Consider the following 17,734-nt stretch of genomic DNA (forward strand, 5'->3'; position numbering starts at 1 on the left):
ATAAAGGGAGTCAGTTTTCCATGGTGTAAAGGGTAGTCAAATCATGTAGGTATCATTGTCAAGTAGTGGTTCAGGACAACGGTATGTTACAAATTTCATAGGGGCTTATAATAATAGAAGTACATCAGGTGAGAGAAAGAGAGAGGGGAAAAAGAGGTAAAGAAAGGAAGAGTAGTGGGGGGAATGAAAAGAAAGGATACAGGAGGAAAGTTAGAAGGAGAAGTGCTTCCAAGGAGACCATGTCATGGTATATTTCGTGAGTTGATGAGTAGTGTCAGTTCCTCCATCCTGTGTATGTACGACACTTCCCTGAGCCAGGCAGAGATAGTCGGTGGTGTAGTAGATTTCCAAAGACTGGCGATCACAATCCTAGCTGCCAACAGTAAGAAGGAGATCAATCGAGAGTTGCCCCTGGGTATGGTGGTAGGTAGTAAAGAAAAGAGGGTTATTTCTGGGGAGGGGGTAAGAGTTATGGAAGTGATGTGTCTAATGGCATCAAAGACGTTTGCCCAGAAGGCCGTGAGGGAGGGGCAGGAGAACAAGAAAGCTAATTTTATTTATAAAATGTGTTTTGTCACCAGTTATATGGGGTAAAATCTGATGACAGGTTCCCTTTCCAGCAAGTTTCCACTGTACTAGCTCTCCTGTAGACCAATTTAAAATCAGGGTTATGAGACTGAAGCCATGGCATACCTAAAATTATATTGGCTGTCTGGTCAGTGGCCTGGCAGCTATAGTGACAAAGTAACACCTTCAGCATCACAGAGCAGGAAGGACCGTAAATGCTGCTGGATCATGGAAAGGTGAGTTCCTGACAGTGCATAAAACCAAATGTGAATAATATCAATTAAGGGATATCAGAATTGGTATAGATTTGAAATACAGATGGGTGAATGACCCTTGTTGTAGACCACTGCTGTAACGCCGAGTGCTCCGGGTCCCGCTGCATCCCTGGAGCGCTCGCGGCGTCCCTCTGCTTGCAGCGTTCCGGTGGGCGCCGCTGACCGCGAGCATTGCTCCTTTGTCACCGGAGGGGACGCGATCCGAGGAACGCATCCCATGTCACTTACCAGCCGCATCCCCCTTCACTTCCATCCCGGCGCACGCGGCCCCGCTCTCTAGGGCGTTCGTACGCCGGCCCTATGAAATTTAAAGGGCCAGTGCACCACTAATTGGTGCCTGGTCCAATCAGTGCAAAACATATAAAAACCCACTTCCCCTTCCTGTCCTTGCCGGATCTTGTTGCCCTAGTGCCCTGAGAAAGCGTTTTGTGTGTATCCCTAGCCTGTGTATCCAGACTCTTTGCCGTTGCCCCTGACTACAAACCTTTACCGCCTGCCTTGACCTCTTGCTACGTCCGACCTTGCCTTTGCCTTGTCCTTGTGTACCATGCCTATCTCAGCTGTCAGTGAGGTCGAGTCGCTATCAGGGGATACGGGCTCTGGTGAAAACCAGTATCTTCTTAGAACCGGTCTCCTGGTACGGCCCACTTCATCACCTCATTGACACAGAGGATCTACTACCCGTATCCTACCCACATACCAGTCCGGTTCCTGACAACTGCCCTAAAGAATAGTGATTTGTGAGAGACAAAGTATACTTAATCTTTCTTATGGGTCAATAGTTGATGTTTTTCTGATTACTATTTCTTTTATTATCTATTCTAGTGAGGTTTCGGCTGATATCCGTGGACCCTGGTTATAATGTTGAGAATAAAATAGTAAGTGATTTATTAATTTCTGTGCATGAATATAATATATCATTCAAAAATATAAATACGGTAAATATGATTCATGTGCATAACTACCAGAGTAAAAACCAAAGCAGCTGTGAAGATTGTACATGATTAGAATAAAATGGCCGCTTTTGCAATACAGCTCATGGAATTGGGCTGAGCTGCAATAGCACACATGATCTTAGGACAGATGTGTCGATGTGTCAATGTTTTTAGAAGAAATTATTCTATACAATTATTCTAGATAATTCTGGACAACCCCTTTGAAGGAGCTTTGGTGCTAAGTTGTAGTAAAAAAATAAAGGCAAAAGACTGGGAAAGACAGAGGTTGGAGCAATGGTCATGGAAATACATTTTATTTTCTCTTTTTATACAACACTGAGTCTTCTTTTAGTTAGCATTGTATATGTACAGGTGAGCGTCTAAAATTTCAGGCATTTGTCAAAGAAATTGATTCTTGTAACTGAATTTGGGTTTGACAGTATGGCATAACAATGTTGAAATTATACTGTACTTGTAGCCAGGATATGAAATCACTTCTAGTTGTTGGATAGCAGAAGCTCTGTCTATGAGATCAGAAGCTGAGGAACTTTTATGTGTATATTTTTACTATTTAAATCAGGGCTTTTACAATAAATAATAAATCCGGTAAAGGAGACAAAATGCAAACACCAAACTATATTTTTAAAGGGAGTCTATCAGCAGTTATGAGCTCTCAAACTGTTGGGATACAATAGACAAGGAGGGTAGTGTGAACATACCCTGGGTTAAGCTCATGCATCTTACATGACCAAGAAATCCTAATTTTAATGAACCAAACAACAATATTGCAGGTGCTTAGGGGAGGCCTGTTCATGCTTAGTGCTGAGGGGGATCAGCATTTAAATACTTTAGTGCCCCCTTATCTTAACCCCTTAAGGACTCAGCCCATTTTGTCCTTAAGGACTCAGACAATTAAATTTTTACGTGTTCATTTTTTCCTCCTCGCCTTCTAAAAATCATAACTCTTCTATATTTTCATCCACAGACTAGTATGAGGGCTTGTTTTTTGCACGACCAGTTGTCCTTTGTAATGACATAACTCATTATATCATAAAATGTATGGCGCAACCAAAAAACACTATTTTTGTGGAGAAATTAAAAAGAAGATTTTGGAAGGTTTCGTTTTCACGCCGTACAATTTACGGTAAAATTGACATGTGTTCTTTATTCTGAGGGTCAATAAGATTAAAATGATACCCATTATTACATACTTTTCTATTATTGTTGCGCTTTAAAAAAATCACAAACTTTTTAACCAAATTAGTACGTTTATAATCCCTTTATTTTGATGACCTCTAACTTTTTATTTTTCCGTATAAGCGGCGGTATGAGGGCTCATTTTTTGCGCCATGATCTGTACTTTTTTTGATACCACATTTGCATATAAAAAACTTTTAATACATTTTTTATGATTTTTTTTCTATAAAATGTATTAAAAAAGTAGCAATTTTGGACTTTTTTTAACGTTCACGCCGTTCACCGTACGGGATCATTAACATTTAATTTTAATAGTTCGGACATTTATGCACGCGGCGATACCAAATATGTCTATTAAATATATTTTTTACACTTTTTGGGGGTAAAATAGGAAAAAAACGACGTTTTGCTTTTTTATTGGGGGGAGGGGATTTTTCACTTTTTTTTTTTACACTTGAATAGTCCCCATAGCATGATACCATGATTGCTAATACTGATCTGTTCTATGTATAGGACATAGAACAGATCAGTGTTTTTGGTCATCTTCTGCTCTGGTCTGCTCGATCTCAGACCAGAGCAGGAGACGCCAGGAGCCGGAAGGAGGAAGGTGAGGGGACCTCCGTGCGGCGTTCTGAATGATCGGATCCGCGCAGCAGCACTGCGGGCGATCCGATCATTCATTGAAATCGCGCACTGCCGCAGATGCCGGGATCTGTATTGATCCCGGCACTTGAGGGGTTAATGGCAGACGCCTGCGAGATCGCGGGCATCGGCCATTGCCGGAGGGTCCCTGGCTGCGATCAGCATCCGGGATCAGCCATGCATGACGCGGGCATCGCTCCGATGCCCGCGGTTATGCAAAGGACGTAAATTTACGTTCTGGTGCGTTAAGTACCACCGCACCAGGACGTACATTTACGTCCTGCATCCTTAAGGGGTTAAAGGGGTATTCCAGCAATTTTTTTTGTTTGACTACAGGGGCTGTAAAGTTAGTGTAATATAGTGTCTATACCAGTGTGGATGGTTTTCTCACAATTCTTATGTAATTTTCACCCCAATATTTATTTTTAACAATATACAAAATTACTGTTGTCTCAGATTTTTCCCAGGTTGCAATACGGCCGACACCTGACTCACTAGTAAGCTGATGACAGGGAGCCTGTCTGCTTCAATGTGTGGAGCGATCGCTTGGTGGGAGAGAGATCAATCTGCAACTAATGCAGCAGCAGTAGGCACCCTGATTGAAAACCACAGGTCTTTTGAATGGATGCAGCTCATTTATGTTTCAATGGGTGGGGTGGCTGATGTGTGGGAGGGAGGAAAATGGAATTATGGGATTTGTAGGCAAAAAAAGAAAACTCAAACAGGAAATACCAGTTCACAAAAAGCTAGCCACAGTGTTATGGTAATCTCACAACATAGCCATTTAGCCCCAAGACAAGCAGGGATTCTTCCTAAGCATGTCCATTACTGTCTGCCAGGTACGTGCTAAAATCAACTTATGGTGGATATCCCTTTAACTCTCAGCTCTAGCAGTTTCCATTTACCTTCCATTGCCCTCTATCCTTTCTTCCTAAACTTATCACAAAAGTGATGAAAGCCATCTTGTGATGCATCAGCTGTATGAAGTATAGGTTACATGCTGCTGATAGAAGTCCATAAAGAAGGAAGAGGCAGAATTAGGGAGCTGCTGAGTGAGGCAGACACATATAAATGTTATTAAAGTCCTAGTAAGTATTCTTTATCTCATCCCATGCCCTGATTCAGAGATTACACTGCTCAGTACTGCTTTATAATATCTATGCTGATTCTTATGGTGCGCTGTAAAGAAGCAGGATCCCCTCTTTTGCGTGTGTATGGAAACCTTCATAGAGGCCAGACTCCACCCACTAGCCCTCGGACAACTAGTGGGAAAAACCAGTACTCCCAATGTAGACACACAGAACAGAATATCCTGAAAAGTTGGTTAAAACTCTTAGGGATGCAGGGTGTACCTGTACACCCTGCGCCCACTCCTGTGATATAATGCGGGGTCACGCACTGACCCCACATCATATTGGGTTGGTCCTAGCCCCTAGCAATGGCTGGGACCTGTGGCTAATATAGGACATCTCCGATCACGGTCATATCCGGTGTTCAACCCTTAGACGTGGCGATGAAAGTTGATCCCCACATCTAAAATGTAAAAAAAGGCTTCCCGGCAGCTCATTCGGGCTGGTCCCAATCAACTAAGGACACACGAGGAGGATCCCTACCTTCCTCCTCGACGTCCGATCGGCGATTGATTGCTCCCTGCCTGAGATCCAGGCTGGAGCAATGGAGCGCAAACTACACTGATCAATGCTATGCTATGGCATAGCATTGATCAGTATATACAATCACAGTATTGCATGTTATAGTCCTCTATGGAGGCTATACAAGTGCAAAAAAAAGTGTAAAAAAAAGAGTTAATAAATGTGATTTAACCCCTTCCCTAATAAAAGTTTGCATAAAAAAAATAAAAAAGTAAATAAATATAAACATATGTGGTATCGCTGCATGTATAAATGTCCAAGCTATAAAAAATATATCGTTAATTAAACCGCACGGTCAATGGCATACACGTAAAAAAAACTCCTAAGTCCAAAATAGCGTATTTTGATCACTTTTCGTACCATAAAAAAATGAATAAAAGGCAATAAAAAAAAGTCCCATCAAAACAAAAATGGTACCGATAAAGACTTCAGATCATGATGCAAAAAATGAGCCCTCATACGTCCCCATATGCGAAAAATTAAAAAGTTATAGGGGTCAGAAGAGGACATTTTTAAACATATAAATTTTCGTGCATGTATTTACTGTATGATTTTTACGAAGTATAACAAAATCAGACAAAATAAAACCTATATATGTAGGCTATCATTTTAATTGAATACCTCTACAAAATAAAATTAGGGTGTCATTTTAACCGAAAAATGCACTGCGTAGAAAAGGAATCCACCAAAATTTACAAAATGGCGTCTATTTTTTCTTCAATTTTGTTAAAAAAAAAAAATTAAAATAAAAAAATTAATTTTTTTAAAAATATTTATATATACATATATATATATATATATATATATATATATATATATATATATATATAATCTGTTTTGCTGTAGATTTTTGGGTAAAATGACTGATGTTATTACAAAGTAGAATTGGTGGCGCAAAAGAACACCATATGGGTCTGTAGGTGCAAAATTGAAAGGGTTATGATTTTCAAAAGGTAAGGAGGATAAAACAAAAGTGCAAAAATGGAAAAACTTTTTAAGGGGTATAAGGTTATTGACAGTTTAACCTACAAAATGCTAATTGTTCAAATCAACATTTTAGGCAAGAAATGAAGCCTACAAATGAAGTCTTGTCTTAAAATGATTGTAAAACCTTCACAAACCCTTTCCCGTGTGTCCCTGAATCAGCCCCTTCCTCATGAGCAAGGGTATAAAGCTTGCAGTTAAAGAGCACCCCCCACTCGGGAAGACTTGGTAGGACAATACTTTATATGCAATAGGCAGCAACTATTTCTACATTTTCATGTGCAAGTAGCTTTTCCTGGAAATAGTTACTGATGGTTCCAGCAATTATGGTAGTTACACAAAGATGGGTTTGCACATGACATTAATAATAACTGAATTCACTTTATTGCGAATGTAGAACATATAAGAATATAAATTTACAGTATAAATACATTAGTGCATTTTATTTTATTTTTTTAACTTGTCAAATATGCCAGAACTGTCTTTAATGATAAAACATGTCCTGACAGTCACAGCAAAAACATATAATGGGGTTATTGCACCCCTTCAGAAATACCCTGTAAGGGCATAGGTCAAAGAGCGGGGTCCCACTGTATAGGCCAGAGTACAGAGCTACAAAAACTTCACTTTCAATGTTTTACTAAGCTTTCAAGCTTTATTAATTACAGATTTCTTCCAACATGAATTGACACAAACCTAGACCTCTAACACGTTTTGTGCTGTATGCGTGTAAAGCGCAACTGTCATGGTAATTGTACCCCCCAGACTGATACCATGATAGTATAGATGATGATACGTGTAATGCAGCTGTACTTTTGGCTGCTTTTTATCACACTTTATCAGCAGGAAAATAGTTTTATTGTGCGGTCAGCAACAGTTGGATAGGCGTGGCTGGGGATCGTAATGCCCCACCTCCGCCACGCCAATCCCCTGTAAGTGAGCGCTGGGACCACTGTGTGATTGACACACAGGTCCCCACCCTGGATGTTGATGATGTGCGGGCCGGCGTGGCTCCACTGAGTGCACCTTTATGATATACAGTGTCCATACCCCTCTTCTTTCTTCTCCTTGTACTGGACACCTTCTGCTTCTGCTTTCACTAGAGGTAGAGAGAAAGCGCTCGCTCCTGTTGTCTGCCACCAGCTCAGTGTTCCTGCGCAGTGCTAGAGGCAGGGAGCGAGAGAGCTCTCTTCCTCTAGTGAAAGCAGAAGCAGCGCGTCTCCGGCACCAGGAGAAGAAAGAAGAGGAGTACGGGCACTGTATATCATAAAGCTGCACATAATATGTAAAGGCGCAGTGGAGTCACGCCGGCCCGCACATCATGAAAATCGGGGGTGGGGACCTGTGTGTCAATCATATAGTGGTCCCAGGTCACTAACAGGGGATAGGCGTGGCAGAGGTAGGGCATTACAAACCCCAGCCACGCCTATCCGACTGTTGCTGACCATACAATAAAACTATTTTCCTTCTGATAAATTGTGATAAAGAGCAGCCAAAAGTACAGCTGCATTACAAGTGTCATCATCTATACTATCATGGTATTAGTCTGGGGGGTACAATATCCATGACAGTTGCGCTTTAATTATAGAATGATCCTTGTGGATATTTGCACTGAATGCTGTAAGTTTCAGATGTCAGGTCCACATCTAAAGTGTTGTCCCGTGGTTAAACCCTTAAGGACCCATTATGACCATAAGGACCAGAGCATTTTTTGCACATCTGACTTGTGTCACTTTAAGCATTAATAACTCTGTGATACTTTTACTTATGAATTTGATTCAGAGAATGTTTTTTCATGACATATTCCACGTTAACAAAGTGGTAAATTTTCGTCAATGCCTTAAATTACGACAGGGCTCTAAAGTTAGAGAGCACCTAGGGACGGACCTAAATGCAAGAATTACACTTGCCTCTGATACCTGTTGAAAAACTACAACTCCCAGCATGCCTATTGGCTGTCCGTGCATGCTGGTAGTTGTAGTTATGCAACAGCTGGAGGCACACAGGTTTCAAAACACTGAGAGTTTGTTACTTAACTCAGTGTTTTGCATGCCAGTGTGCATCCAGCTGTTGCAAAACTTCAACTTCCAGCATGTACGGTCTGTCAGTGCATGCTGGGAGTTGTAGTTTGCAACAGCTGGAGGCACACGGGTTGTGAAACACTGAATTAGGTAATACACTCTCAGTGTTTCGCAACGAGTGTGCCTTCAGCTGTTGCAAAACTACAACTCTCAGCATGCACTGACAGCTGAATGGCATGCTGGGAGTTGTAGTTATGTAACAGCTGGAGGCACACTACTAAAACTCCCAGCATGTCGTTTGGCTGTCAGTGCATGTTGGGAGTTGTAGCTATGCAACAGCTGGAGGCACACTTTTTTATTGAAAAAAAAGTGCCTCCAGCTGTTGCATAACTACAACTCTGGGCATGCTGGGAGTTGTAGTTGTGCCTTCTGCTGTTGCAGAACAACAACTCCCAACATTCCCTTTTGTGCATGCTGGGAGTTGTTGCTAAGCAACAGCAGGAGGCACAGCCTCACCTCCAGCTGCTGCTCCTGGATCCTCCTGCCTGCCACCACTGCTTGTCCAGGTGCCAGTGCCGGCCAACGAATCAGGAAGATCGTGAGGGGGCACCAGTGCACTACCTCACTCCTGCTGGTAAAGGGTGATAAGTGCTGTCCAAGACAGCACCTATCACCCTTTTTTTCCGGGTCTCTGAGGACCCGATTGACCCAAATCGCCGGTCTGAGACCATGTTGGGTATCCCATTCTGTTCACCGCCCGGTTACCGGCGATGAACGGAAACGTCCAGGGCGTACAGGTACGCCCTGGGTCCCTAAATCCTGTGTCCTGGAGGGGTTAAATATTTATTTATTCTGTTATATTAAGGAAAAAAACAATGATTCTGTGTCTAAATATTGTTGTCACAAAAATAAAGTAAAACTTATATGGTTAATGGATGTGCAAAGTTCTAAAGCTGAAACAAATAGTATCACATTAGAGGTAGGTTCCCACACAGGTTTTTTTTTTCCAGTGTTTTTTGGGAAAACTGCCACTGCAGCCAAAGCCAGAAGTGTATTCAAAAGTAATAGAAAATATAAAGGAAGGACTTCTACTTCTACTTTCTCATGGATTCACTGGAGACCCACTGACCCATAAGTTATTGGGTTTTCCACTATAAGTTAGGACATACTATTTTACTGTGTATGGAAAAAAATCATGGAGGCATGTGAAGGTATAGAAGTGCCCCTTACATTTCAGTGAGTTCACATTGATGCTGAAACTGCTACTTCTATACTCTCTATAGCCTTGCATAAATTGGTAAGATTGGAGACTCCTTTAAAGGGGTACACTGGTGGATTTTTTTTTTTTAAATCAATTGGTTCCAGAAAGTTAAACAGGTTTGTAAGTTTACATCTATAACAAAACAAAAAAACGTAACCCTTCCAGTACTTATCAGCTGCTCTATGCTCCAGAGGAAGTTGTGTAGTTCTTTTCAGTCTGACCACAGTGGTCTCTGCTGACACAGAGTAGAAGAAAATCCCCATAGCAAACCTCTCCTGCTCCGGACAGTTCCTGACATGGACAGAGGTGGCAGCAGAGAGCACTGTAGCCAGACAGAAAAGAACAACTCAACTTTCCCTGCAGTATACAGCAACTGGAAGGGTTAAGATTTTTTTTAATAGAAGTAATACAAATCTGTTTAACTTTCTGGAACCAGTTGTTTTGAAAAAAAAAATTCCACTGGAGTCCCCCTTGAGACTAGGATTCCACTGAGGTTTTTGTCTTACGTTTTTTTAGGTCTAAAAACGCCAGGAAATCTGACATGAAAACTGCCACTGATTTTCCCTGAGTTTTGGCATTTTTTCTGGTGTTTCTGCCTTTGAGTGGAAATTGCATTGTTGGCCCCTTTTTTCTAAATGTGTTGGGTACCAAAAAAAAAAAAAATAAAAAAAAAAAAGGATGCAGTAGGGATGGAAAAAAATATCAATTTATATGGGCAGGCAGGGAACTAAATATTTAGCCCACAATAATAAAAATTTAGAAATGGGCCATTCAAATGTAAAAATAATATTTTTTTTAATATTTTAAAATTTTTTTGTTAATTTTTATTAGTAATGTATTTTTTTTACATTTTTTAGGTAGTACTACTAATAATAGACAGCTGACCCCGGGTGTCACTCCTGACACCCGCTGCAATAGTCCTATTGCAGAGATGCAGCGCTCACATCTCTGCTCTATACTCCGGCCGGCCAGTGATTTGAATAGAGTGGTGATCGGCTGGATGGTTGCAGCCAATCCCCGCTCTCAGAGGGAAATATGAATGAGTGAGGTGAATTCTATTCACATCACTGGCTGGAGTAAAGTGTAGAAATGTGAGTGCTGTAGAGAGCCGCTACGCATCTCTGCAATAGATAGGACAATCGCATCGGGTGTAAGGAGTGACACTCGCTGTGATCTGTTCGTAACTGCAGGTACTATTACTCCCAGCATGGAGAACACTCTGCTTCATGCTGGGAGCTGTAGTACTTGCATTAATTGATGGCAGCGAGTGTCACTTCTGACACCTGTTGCGATCTGTCTATTAATGCTAAAGCTCCATGTTGGGAGTAGTAGTACCCGCAGTTAAGGAAAGATCACAGTGGGTGTCACTCCTGACACCCGCTGTGATCCTCCTGTATAATGTATAGATGTGGCCGCCCGCTCTTCTATGGTCCCTGCACTGACATATATATTTATATTTATAGCAACAGAAGAATGCAGCAGCACACTGCCAGCACAAAGATATAGGTGCAACATGAATATGCAGTTAAAACATGGAGAGCTATACAGCTATGGTGTAATAGATGCAAATGTGAAACTATGAAATAGTGAGGCACTTAGCTCGCAAATTTGTCTCCGCCGGCGGTCAAATAGCTCGGACCGTCCCATCGCGGTGGGACGGTCCAAGCTATTTGACCGCCGGCGGAGACAAATTTGCGAGCTAAGTGCCTCACTATTTCATAGTTTCACATTTGCATCTATTACACCATAGCTGTATAGCTCTCCATGTTTTAACTGCATATTCATGTTGCACCTATATCTTTGTGCTGGCAGTGTGCTGCTGCATTCTTCTGTTGCTGTATATCTAGCCTAGTAGCGTGCACCTGTAGGCCAGGTCCATATAATAGTTTGGTATCAACTAAAGTGCTGGCTGACTTATTCTTTGTCTGTATTTATATTTTTATATATATATATATATATATATATATGTACACACCTATTCATATTTCCCACAGAGAACTGTGATTGGCTAGAACCATCCAGCCAATCACAGCTCTCTGTGGGAAATATGAATAGGTGTATATATATACGGCAGTGCAGGGGACCATAGACGAGCGGCCGGATGCATCTATTCATTATACAGGAAGATCGCAACGGATATCAGAACTGACACACTGGGTGAACTGTCAGTTAGTACATGTACTACTATTCCCATCATGGAACAGTGTGTAGTACTACCTAAAAAAAAAAAAAAAAAAAGAAAGAAAAAAAAAAAAGTTAAAAAGACACACACACTTTATTCAACACATTATTAAAATATATTATTAATAAAAAGTTTAACAGAATTAATTATAAAAAATATATTATTTTTACATTTAAATGGCCCCTTTCTAAATTTTTATTTTTGTCGGCTACATTTTTAGTTTCCTGCCCGACCACATAAATTGGTCCTTGTTTAAAAATTTATAAAAATGTTGTTCTAAAAAAGATACATTTCGTTAAATACTATATTTTCCATCACTACTGTATCTATTTATTTATTTTTAATAGTACCCTACGAAATTTTATTAAAAAAGGTATCTCCATCACTTTTTTGGATTGCTAAAGTCCAAAAAAGAATAAAAACTGCCAGCAAAAATGCCAAAGTTAAAACTCTCATGGCGTTTTTTGGGGCGTTATATTTACTCATACCATAGACTTCTATTTGAGAAAAGCGCCAAGATTTTCCTGAAAAAAAAAATGACAAAGTCTCAATGAGAGGTCATTTTAGAAAAACTGGCGCCAAAAAGCTCAAAGGATGAAAAACACCCAAAGGATGAAAAAAAAACGCAAAACTGAAACACGCCAAGTGGATCTGGCATTTTGCAGTTCCCTGTGGACTTGCTGCAAACATCTGGCCGCTGCGTTTTTGCACAAATGGCGTTTTTATCAGCATTTTTGCGTGAAAAACCTCAGTGGAATCCTAGCCTGAAGCAGAAGAGAGCTACTACTTACCTGTAGCAATTACTCATCTAATATAACACTGCATGGAGTTTATAGAGCACTCAGAGGACTGTGCCTTGGGAGACTATGTTAATCTTTACCATGAATTGGACAATAGAAATTGAAAGTATTTTTTCAAGTTATGAGCTTCCAATCTTTACTGTTATTCCCTTAGTAAATAAGGAAACTATGAACTATTGAGGTAAATTTCAAATTTTTAATCAGTCTCCTTTTTTTCCAGCATCCTTTGGTTGAGATATCAGTAAGTATGACTTAAACACTTCCCTATATATACATATTTTGTATAACCAATCACTACAAATTAAAGAATAACGCTAATCTACTTATTTGTCTTAGATATATACCCTCAACTTGTAATATGTGTACCCCAGGGGGTGTATGCCATGTCACTAGGGGGTGATTACACTAAGCTTTTGTTGTGCTTTTAATGGGCAGCACAATGTATGATTGATTCATAGGAGGAAACATAGAGAGACATTGGTATAAGATCAATGGGGGTTCCATTTATAGAGCATCTGTTACCTAAACTAATCTGCTTATACTAGCCTCATCTATAGATATAAAAAGAGAAGACCTGACTCACTGATTCATCAACGCCCAGCCTAAACCCTTGGACCTAGAAAGCTAAATTGTTTCACAGGTGTTGTTTTTAAGACCTAGACGAGGAATAAGAAAGGATTTTTCGATATTCAACCCTTAAGGGAGTGAAAAAGGAGTTGAAAGTTTGTATGGAAGTCCGTCATTTTTGAAGCTAGAAGCTGTATGTATGTGTGTATGTGTGTGAGTGTGTGTATATATGTATGTGTATGTATGTGTGTATGTTCCAGCATCATGTTCAAACGGCTAAGGATATTAACATGATGAATCTTGGCACACATGTTACTCATATGAAAGCAACAAACTTAGGATAGGTAATCTAACCCTTACTCACTCCCATTCAAATCAATGGGAAATGTATGTTCCCACAAAGGATAGGAGGTCGAGATAGGAGGACGGGATAGGAGGTCGGGATAGGAGGACGGGATAGGAGGACGGGATATGAGGACGGGATATGAGGTCGGGATAGGAGGTCGGGATAGGAGGTCGAGATAGGAGGTCGAGATAGGAGGATGGGATAGGAGGACGGGATAGGAGGACGGGATAGGAGGTCGGGATAGGAGGTCGGGATAGGAGGTTGGGATATGGGGTTGGGATATGAAAACAATATATGAGGACAAAATATGAAGTCAAAAGCTTCCTCCTGATTGATTGATTTTCCTCCCCAACAAGGATTAGGAAGGAAAAACCGGGCAACGCCGGGTACTCTCTGACTCACTGATTCATCAACACCCAGCCTAAACCCTTGGACCTAGAAAGCTGAATTTTTTCACTGGTGTTGTTTTTAAGACAAAGACTAGGAATAAGAAAGGATTTTTTGAAATTCAACCCTTAAGGGGGTGAAAAAGGGGTTGAAAGTTTATATGGAAGTCTGTCATTTTTGAAGCTAGAAGCTGTATGTGTGTGTGTCTATGTGTATGTGTGTGTCTGTTCCAGCATCACGTCCAAACGGCTGAAGATATTAACATGAATCTTGGCACACATGTAACTTATATGTCAACAGCAAACATAGGATAGGTAATTTAACCCCCATTTGCCAGGGTCGGGTTTTTTGTTTAAATTCCCATGCAAATCAATGGGAAATGTATGTTCCCACATAACTTCTGTACGGCTAGAGATATTTCAAAACCTGGTACACATATTACGGGTTGGGATAGGAGGTCGAGATAGGAGGTTGGCATAGGAAGTCAGGAAAGGTGGTCGGGATAGGAGGTCGAGATAGGAGGTTGAGTTAGGAGGTCGCGATAGGAGGTCGGGATAGGAGGTCGAGATAGGAGGTCGAGATAGGAGGTCGAGATAGGAGGTCGGGATAGGAGATCGGGATAGGAGGATGGGATAGGAGTTTGGAATAGGAGGATGGGATAGGAGGTCGGGATAGGAGGATGGGATAGGAGCTTGAGATAGGAGGTCGGGATAGGAGGACGGGATAGGAGGTCGGGATAGGAGGTCGGAATAGGAGGTCGGGATAGGAGGTCGGGATATTGGGTTGGGATATGACAACAATATATGAGGACGGGATATGAAGTCAAAAGCTTCCACCTTTGTTGATTTTCCTCCCCAACAAGGATTAGGAAGGAAAAACCGGGCAACGCCGGGTACTCAGCTAGTAAACACATAGGGGGAGACCCATCAAAACCTGTCAAGAGGAAAAGTTGCTGAGTTGCCCATAGCACCCTATCAGATCAATTCTTTCAGATTTCAGAGGCCTTTTCAAAAATTAAAGAAGCAATCTGATTGGTTGCTATGGAAAACTCAGCAACTTCTCCTATGGACAGGTTTGGATAAATCTGTATTTTGTTTTTCTGTGGTCAAAAACAAGCTAAAACAGAGCTTTAGAATTCCATAGCCAGTGTCCTGGAGGCGGGCCCGCGGGTTTAGAGCTGCACTAAGCAAACACTTCTCTCTCCCCAACATCACCGGCTTTTAAATGACACACAGGGATACAAGACCTACAGCAGCCATGTGTGCGCAGTGTGCGCATGCACCAGAAATAGCACAGTAAGAAGTATGCGCTTATAAGGCTAGTTTACAAGGATCCGTTTGGGTGACAGCTCTTTAAAACCAAACTGAGTGTAAAAACACAGGTTTCCTTTATATGTTACTCTCATATTTTAAAATTGTCATGTTTTACTTGTACGTACATACAATATCTGTCATTAGTAAGTACACCCCTCACATTTTTGTGTGTTTTTTAAGTGACAACATACCGTATTTATCGGGGTATACCACGCACCGGCCTATAACATGCACCCTCATTTTACCAAGGATATTTGGGTAAAAAAAGTTTTTTACCCAAATATCCATGGTAAAATGAGGGTGCGTGTGTGCACGTGTATACCCCGATACACCCCCAGGAAAGGCAGGGGGAGAGAGGCCGTCGCTGCCGGCTTCTCTGCCCCTGCCTTTCCTGGGGTCTAGAGCCCTGCTGCCGCCGCTTCTCTCCCGCTGGCTATCTGCACCGCTGCCCGTTCTCTCCCCCTGACTATCGGTGCCGGTGCCACATTGCCGGCGCCAATAGCCAGGGGGAGAGAAGCGGCGCCAGCAATGGGGCAGCGGCGCCCACAGCCAGGGGGAGAGAAGGGGCAGCGGCACCCATTGCCGGCGCCGCTGCCCCGTTGCCTCCCCCCATCCCCGGTTGCATAATTACCTGTTGCCGGGGTTGGGTCCGTGCTGCTTCAGGCCTCCGGTGTGCGTCCCCTGCGTCGTTGCTATGCATTGCACGGCGCGGCGCACTGACGTCATGCGTGCAGCGCATAGCAACGACGCAGGGGACGCACACCGGAGGCCTGAAGCAGCGCAGACCCGACACCGGCAACAGGTAATTATGCAACCGGGGATGGGGGGAGGCAACGGGGCAGCGGCGCCGGCAATGGGTGCCGCTGCCCCTTCTCTCCCCCTGTCTGCCGGCACCGATAGTCAGGGGGACAGAACGGGCAGCGTCGCCGATAGCCAGGGGGAAAAAAGGGCCGGCAGCAGGGCTCTAGACCCCAGGGCAGGCAGGGGCAGAGAAGCCGGCAGCGCTGGCTGTCTCTGCACCTGCAAAGCCGCTGCAGTTCATTGATTTAAATCATTGAACTGTAGCGGCTTATCGGCGTATAACACGCACATAGACTTTAGGCTAAACATTTTAGCCTAAAAAGTGCGTGTTATATGCCGATAAATACGGTAGTTTGTGCAACCACCATTATTTTCCAGCATTGCCTTAAGCCTCTTGGGCATGGAGTTCACCAGAGCTACACAGGTTGCCATTGGAGTCCTCTTTACTCCTCCATGATGACATCATGTAGCTGATAGATATTAGAAACCTTCCACTCCTCCACCTTACATTTGAGGATGCCCCACAGATGTTCAATAGAGTTTAGGTCTGGAGATATGTTTGACCAGTCCATCACCTTTACCCTCAGCTTATTTAGCAAGACATTGGTTATCTTGTGTTTGGGGTAGTTATCATGTTGGAATACTGCCCTGTGACCCATTCTCTGAATAGAGGGGGATCATGCTCTGCTTTAGTATGCCACAGTACATGTGGCCATTCATGGTTCCATCAATGAAATATAGCTCCCCTGTGTCAGCACCACTCATACAGGCCCAGACCATAACATTTCCATCACCATGCTTGATTGTAGGCAAGACACACCTGTCTTTGTTCTCCTCACTTGGTTGCCACCACACACACATCTGAACCCAACAAATTTAACCTTGTTACACAAACCAGTTTATGACACTGGGAGGGAAATGGCTAAATGAGCCTAATTTGGACATTTTCACTTAGGGGTGTACTTACTTTTGTTGCCAAGGTTTAGACATTAAAGGAGTTCTCCAGAATAGGAAAATTGTACTCCATACTGCCAGCAGTAAAAAAAAATAAACAGGTATGTACCTCCCTTCGCTGCCCCGGTGCCTCCGGTAACCCGCTCCGGTCTTCGCCACGATCCTTCCTGGCTGCCGTTGGTCGGCGAGTCATACTGCACTCAGCCAATTACCGGCCACAGCAAAGTCCTGACTCGGCCGGCGATAGGCTGAGCAGCAGTGTGACGTTTTCCTCCCCGCTACCTGCTACTGGTGCCGAAAACGTAACACTGCCGCTCAGTCTATCGCCAGCTGATTCGGGACTTCGCTGCCGCCGGTGATTGGCTGAGCACAATTTGACTCGCTGACCACTAGCAACGAGGAAGAGGATCAGGGCGGAGACCGGAGCAGGTTACCAGAGACACCGTGGCAGCAAAGGAAGGTATGTACCTGTTTATTTTTTTTTACTGCTGGCAGTATGGAGTACAATTTTCCTATTCTGGAGAACTCCTTTAATGGTGGTCTGTTGAGTTATTTTAAGTTGAACCTTAAACAATGCTATATAGAAAAATGTGAGAGGTGTACTCACTTATGTGAGATTCTGTCTATGTAAATATTAGAGTGTTGTTGTCATAATAATGTTTTACCATTTCTTTAATTCCCTATAGGATCCAAATAAACACCGTATAAAACAGTGGCTCAATGTGTCTTCTGGATTTTCAGATTTTAGTTTGCATTTAGCAAACGAAATATCTCTTGGAGAATATAAAATAAATGTTCCTCCTTTCTGTGAAAAAAGATTTAAGGTTGAGGAATATGGTAAGTTGTGTAT

General features: G+C 42.4%; 1 pseudogene; it reads left to right on the forward strand.

The window, feature by feature from the left end:
- The first annotated feature begins 264 nt into the window (after positions 1–264).
- The window catches only part of LOC130283127 (alpha-2-macroglobulin-like), a 198,526-nt pseudogene continuing 181,056 nt past the window's right edge, over positions 265–17,734 (forward strand).

Source organism: Hyla sarda, chromosome 7 (assembly GCF_029499605.1).
Source record: "Hyla sarda isolate aHylSar1 chromosome 7, aHylSar1.hap1, whole genome shotgun sequence".
Classification (NCBI taxonomy): domain Eukaryota; kingdom Metazoa; phylum Chordata; class Amphibia; order Anura; family Hylidae; genus Hyla; species Hyla sarda.